Source organism: Nematolebias whitei, chromosome 10 (genome assembly GCF_014905685.2).
Source record: "Nematolebias whitei isolate Nwh7 chromosome 10, NemWhi1, whole genome shotgun sequence".
NCBI classification, from domain to species: Eukaryota; Metazoa; Chordata; class Actinopteri; order Cyprinodontiformes; family Rivulidae; genus Nematolebias; species Nematolebias whitei.
The window spans coordinates 33,795,718-33,802,417 of record NC_056507.1 but is presented as its reverse complement, the minus strand read 5'-3'; the positions used below and the strand labels follow the sequence as shown (position 1 = coordinate 33,802,417).

The 6,700-nt window shown below is 40.1% G+C and overlaps 1 protein-coding gene across 1 annotated transcript in view; it reads right to left on the bottom strand.

Moving 5' to 3' along the window:
* The window catches only part of LOC119416390 (cyclin-dependent kinase 17), a 58,115-nt gene extending 51,590 nt beyond the window's left edge, over positions 1-6,525 (bottom strand). The window contains exon 1 of the mRNA XM_037683627.1: positions 6,161-6,525. The gene's annotated coding sequence lies outside the window, so the exon portion shown is untranslated. The remainder of the gene's footprint in view (positions 1-6,160) is intronic.
* Between the last annotated feature and the right edge of the window lie 175 nt (positions 6,526-6,700).

Below are 6,700 nucleotides of genomic sequence, written 5' to 3'. Positions count from 1 at the left end.
ACAGCGAAGCGACGGACACAGCGAAGCGACGGACACAGCGAAGCGACAGATTTATGGATTTTTCCACTTTATTACACACATTTGGACTGATGCGACAAATAGGGTGGTGCAACGTGTATGGCGGAAAATCTGGTTTACTTTAAACATGTTTTCTTTATGTTCATTATAATTTCTTTAGATGATTAATGATACTGATGAAGAACACAAATAAGAGCTAAACACAAAAGCACATAGAAAGTTACCTGAGCCAAAGCTGCTGCAGTTTAGTCTCAAGGTTCAGTCATGATTCATGGCCAAATGTTTTGAGAATGACTAATTGTCACAAAGTTTGCTGCTCCAACTTATAGGAACGCAGTTTGTATGTTTCTCCAGAACATTATGAAGAGGGATAAAGATAAATGGCATTTGTAAAGTTTTTCTTTGCCAAAAAAACAACAAAAATCGCTTCCATTGCATGTCAGGCCTGCCATAAATCTGCTGACGTAATTTCAGCTTTCCTCTCATTAACCCAAGAGTTGATGAGGACGAGGCTGGAAGTCACTCTGTCACGCTTATCGAGTTAAAATAACAGGACTGGAAGCTTTAAAGGGAGAGTGGTGCTTGAAATAACTGTTCTCATTCTGGCAACATGTTCACCTGTGATGAAATGCACGCAGTCATTACTGCTTTGCACAAAACGTCCCTTACAGGGGAGGACACCGCTGCCAGTAGACTACACCTACATCAACAAGTTGTCAGATCATCAAGAACTTCAAGAAGAGAGCTTCAGTTGTTGTTCAGAAGGCTCCAGGGAACCCAGGAAATTCCAACAAGTGCCAGGATCATGTCCTGAAGTTGATTCAGCTGTGGGATCAGGGCACCACCAGTACTGCTCAGGACTGGAGGCAGGTGAGGGTGCATCTGCACACAACAAGGGGAGGACCTTCAGCAGACGGTGTCAAGATGGACAGCAAAGAAGCCACTTCTCTAAGAAAAACCGTCAGGGACAGAAAAAGGTGAGCGCTACGATCAGCCTTTGGTCGTAGCAGCAGTGAAGCATCCTGAGACCATTCATGTGTGCAGTTTCCTCTCAGCAAAGAGACTGAGTTCACTGAGGCATGAATAAAAAAATGATACATCCTTCAAGAGCAACTTCTCCCAACTATCCAAGAGAAGGCTGCAAATGAGTCTTTTTCCAACATGAGGGAGTGCAGAGCCAGTAGAACCAAACATCTACATTACTGGTCCATTGCCAGGACTTTAAATCTTTAATTCCATTGAGAACTTGAGGTCAGTCCTCAAGAGGCAGATAAACAAACAAAAAACAACAAATTCTGACAAACTCCAAGCAGTGGTTGCACAAGAATGGTCTGAGGTCAGGACTTGGCCCTGAAGTGGACTGGCAGCGTCCCAGGGTCCTGAAAACTGAGGTCCGACACTTCAAATGTTGACTTTTTAAATAAACTTAAAGCAATCGTCAATCGTGTCAGCACAGCTTTTTAAAGTTATAAGATGCTTGTAATGCCACTTCAGTGTATCATTGAGACTTGAGACAAAACAAGATCCCAAAACAGTGAAGCAGTTTGTGAAAACTGACACGCACCATTCTCAGAAGTGTTGGCACGAGTGTACGACGTCAATCTAAACGGCTTCAGATACGTCTGGTTCAGCAGTTATTTAAAGTTTATAGTTCTGGCTACACTGCATTCAAACTACTTGGCACCGAGCAGTCCAGTTATTATGACAAGTTTAATGGTTTGCTGTTTTTCTGTCAAACTATATGTAAACAGAAGGGGCGTAACAAGTTGGGGTGTCAGAATAAGACATGTCTGATTGGCATACAGATGTCATCATGTTCATGTATCTGGAAAGTTTGTAGCCAAGTACAGGTGAATCAAAAAATATATAGAATATTGTGAAAAAGTTTTTTTTTTTGTCCATCATTTCAGAAAGTGAGACTCGTTCTATAGATTCATTAAACACAAGTGAAATATTTCAAACCTTTATTTCTTGTTATTTTCATTATATCTTACAAATAATGAAAAACTACACATCAGTGTCTCATAAAATGAAAATATTGTGCAGAGGATCAATATTGTGACCTCCTGGTGTCACAGCCTGATCAGCTGATCATCTCCTGGACATGAGCTACAAATGTCTCATTCTTCAAGTCCAGCCACTCCTGAACCACAGAAACATCAGAAGCATCTTACCTGCTGAGGAGACAAAGAACTGGACTGTCTCTCAGTGGTCCAACGTCCTCTTTTCAGGTTCAAGTAAAGTTTCATGTCATTTATAAATCAAGGTCCCAGAGTCTGGAGGAAGAGGAGAGGTCCAGGATCCATGTTGTTGAAGTCCAGAGTGAAGTTTCCACAGTCAGTGATGGTTTGGGTCCATGTCCTCTGCTGGTTCTGGTCCATTGTGTTTTCTGAAGTCCAGTCCTCGCAGCATCTAGCAGGACATTTTAGAAACTTCATGCTTCCTTCTGCTGACGAGCTTCATGGAGATGCTGGTTTCATTTTCCAGCAGGACTTTGCTCCTGCCCACACTGACAAAGGTACCAACATCTGGCTGAGGAAGATTCTCATTTACTGAGACACAGTTTTAGTTTTCATTATTTATAAGCCATAATGATCAAAATCACAAGAAATAAAGGCTTAAAATATTTCACTATGTGTAATAAATTTATGTAATATTTGAGTTTCACTTTCTGAAACGACATAAACAGATTGAACTTTTTCCACGATGTTCTAATTTTATTGGATGTACAAGTAAACACCTTTGTTGCATTCTTTAAGGGAGTTGAAGTCATTTTTAAGTTAAAGTACTCTCCATGTGAATGTCAGGATACCTCCAGGAGTACCAGTACACTGAACTGGAACAACACAGACAATGTTACTCATTTACCCGTCAGGGCTCATGAGGTTATGGATAATTACGTAGTACAAACGGGCAAATTCAGAGTCAAATTAATAACAGAAAGAGCTTTAAAGATAATTATCTCAACTAAACTAAAATGTTACTCAAAACAAAGCCCACTTAAATCATCAAATAGGTTCAAAGATCATATTCAGCTGAAACTGAAACTAAAAAAGTTACATAATTGAAGTTAAGATTTAAAACACTGACAAGACAAACTGCATTTGTTGAATACATCGAAGATATAACTCACATCACTGTGACTTGATGAAGTTTTTATGTGTATTCTTTTTGTAAACCAGTCAATCGGTTCACATTTTGTATCCAAGCAGCCAGACATTTTTAAAAGTGCTCTCGAGTGATAGTTCAAGTTTTCTGAAGGGTTTTCATAAAGAAAAGGTGGGGTGTGTGTGCGTGTGTTTGTGTGTGCGTGTGTGGGACTCGATCCAGTCCTTGTACCTGACTAGAACTAAATACTGAGAGGAGTACTTAAAAAATGAACAAATTGGACAAGAGAAAAGAAGTGTCACACGACTAAATAAAGAAAATGAAGTGTAACCTAAAAGCAATCTCTTTAAGAATTAGTAAAAGAAATGTAAAAAAATTAAAAATAATCAAGCAAAGACCTGATAGAGGACCAGATTAGAGGTCGACAAAGTTTCTCTATGTCTGATGTCTGTAGAAATCGAGGCAGCTGACGGTCGATAGACACGACCACTTTTGTTTATTTTTGTTCATAATGTATTATTCATTTAATAAAATATAACAATAATTGCATTAACTTACAAAAACGTAAATAACAACCCATGATATACTTGAAATTAATAAATAGGAGAGCGTTCACATTTGAAAAAAAGTCCAATTACGTTGGCTGACCATCTGTTTGCACAGCCTTCAGGACACCTTAATGATCTAAATACCATTTTCTGTCCACCCAGTTGTGTCGTCTGTGGTATTTATACAGGCTAAACTGAAGAAATGGGAACAAACTGGGTCTTTGTGGCAGGCTGTTGGCAACAAAGCCTTTAAATCCCATTTAAAGTTTACTCTTGGCCAAGCCGTCACATCAACGCAGCACTGGCTGTGTTGTGGTCTGTTTAGGCCTTAAACGATTCAAAGGCCGGGGTTAAGTAACTTAAATAAAACAAAACATTCATTTAAACTAAACTGAATGACGGAGCAACCCATGTCCAACAAAATCTTTGAAAATGTTTAAAAAGCCTGAAGAACTTCTGACACAGGACATCTTTAAAGATCACACAAACATGCTGGGAAACTAACAAACAAATGAGGAAACAACTCAAGACTTTTGCACAACCAGAAGGCTTAAAAAGCATTACATGTGAACAAATAATCTGTAAACACATGGCTCTTTTGATGCCTTAGATCACACGTGTCAAACTAAAGGCCCGAGGGCCAAACATGGCCCTTGCTAACATCTTATCTGGCCCCAGTACGATATTTTTAAAGGCAATCATTTTACCGTTTCTCATTTTACTTCAAAGCTTAGCTTACTTTCTACCGTTTTTAACTTTATTTTATTTAGTGCAGACTTCTCATGACAGATGGCTAACTTTAAAGCTAAAAATAATTTGTTTGAATTTTTTGCGTAATCTTTGATTTTGATGCAGAAAACGCGACAGAACGTCAAATGAGAGCGAAGAAATCAACCAAGAAAAGCTGCCAGGACTGGAGTTAACGCCGTCCCTCCTACATTTGAGGGTATATTTAATTTAAAACTAGATTGATCAAGATACGTTTTTAATGACTATTCTCAAGAACCTAGTAAAAATACATAAATAAAAAGCTTTATGTTTTTTGCCCCAAGCCAGCTGCGTAGTAATACTTGCAAACTAAAGTAAAACAAATTGCCTGTTTCTTTTATACTTGTGTATTTGAGTATACTATGTACTTTTATGATGTTTTATTTGTTTTTAAGTGGTTTGTACGTCTCTGGACCTGGTGCCTTCTTGGCCAGGGCTCCCTTGAAAAAGTGATTATTTTATTCTCAACAGGTCTCACTTGGTTAAAAGAGGTTAAAGAAAATATATATATATATTTTAAGAGATCGACATGAAACTTGTAGAAAATGTTCCTTGGTGAGCGTTCAGAACTGTTCCAGCTCTTTTAGAGTTTAGAATAATGTGAATCAGTTCATTTTCAATAAACAACAATTAAATTGTATTTACCCTAAAGTCTGAGCTTGTTACCACAGAAAGTTATGTTATTACAGTTTCCACATTATTCTGGTGAAATAAAAATCTGGACAGAAAGCTCAGATTGGTTGATTTATGAAAAACAGGAAGTTGAAAACCTGAACTACTAATCCATTAGGTTGGAGAAAATGTTTTTGTTCATTAAGGAAAACTAAGTAGTTTTTATATCCGGCTCTTATACGTCATCATTTATTTTAAATCTACTTTACCTGCCTTTATTTACTCTGCTGCTGTTTTCTATCAGGAGCTTCCTTTAAAAACTTGAACATTTCCTTTTAGTGATTATTAGTTTTTCTTATTCTGCTTCTGTTTATTAGCGCACAATAGCACAAATTAAAAAAGGCCAGTCTCTCAAACAGAAAGTAAACTAGATGCCAAATATAATTCTGAGTATTTTTCCAGCTTATGATGCAGGCAGATTCTGATTATTTCAACCCACTAGATAAGACAGTGGTTTTTAGGTGGGAAAAATCTAAATGTTCGTAGTTAGAAGCAAAGTTGCAGCAGCTGCAGAGCTCTGACAGGTTTATCCCCTGCAGGAGGAAAACTAGAGCTGAGGAATTCACTGAGAACTGCTGAAATTCATTAGAAACTGCAGGAGTCTTTCTCCAGGGCTTCCTGCAGGCTGCTTCCATGTCGGGGCCTTCATGCAGCAGCTCGGACTGGCTGCTGAGCACTCACCTCCAAGAAGTTCATCAAGAGAGGGGGCAAGACAGAACATCTGAGAAATGTGGGTCACTGGATGTTGTGGCAGCAGCAATGCAAGACGATACTGTGCACGCAGCCAGCTCTCTGCTTTTTTACAACCAGCCTCATACAATTCAATGACAGCCAGCCCGCCGTCTGTTTGTACAGCTCTCAGTGTGGAACAACAAAGCTGACACCAATGTTTAACTATGAACTCACCGTGCCAGAAATCACCCACCATGAACCTCCTTCAACTTAGTTTAACTGTAGTTCAGCAGCTCCGAGCTTACACGAACACTGGCGGAACATTTCCGTATTCAATTCGCACAAACTGGTTGTAAAAGTGTGACGACTCTCACCAGAAGCGAGTGGCGCCGCTTCGACCAGATTCCCCGACCTCGGAGCTTCTTTTCAGGCCGGATGCCGTCTTCCCCTCCGAGCGTGAAAAACACACCAGCTGCTTTCTTCTTTGTGGCTCTGTCGATACTTTCTCCTCCGCAGTGTCGCCTATGTCCGCCGGCTAGCAGCGTCCGGCGCCATGGTTTCTTCTCATGCTTCAAAGTTTAACCGCGTATAGAAAATGGAACACTCTGTCGATGGTTGCTTTCCGACCTGAAGATATCCGTGAAGAAGATTACTTGATCTGTGTGAATCCTCTCCGTCAGCTGACGCTGCCTTCTGCCACCGAAGCGCCGCCGAGCTAACGAGCAGTTAGCGGGGAAACAGTACCTCCTGTCGGTAAGTGCAGTAGGTGGACCAAAAATCTGTCACCGTGGCGCCACAGCGCCCCCTGTCGGTAACTATGGGACATTGCTTAAAAAAGTAAATGTGGCGCCACAGCGCCCCCTGTCAGTAACTATGGGACGTTGCTTTAAAAAGTAAATGTGGCGCCACAGCGC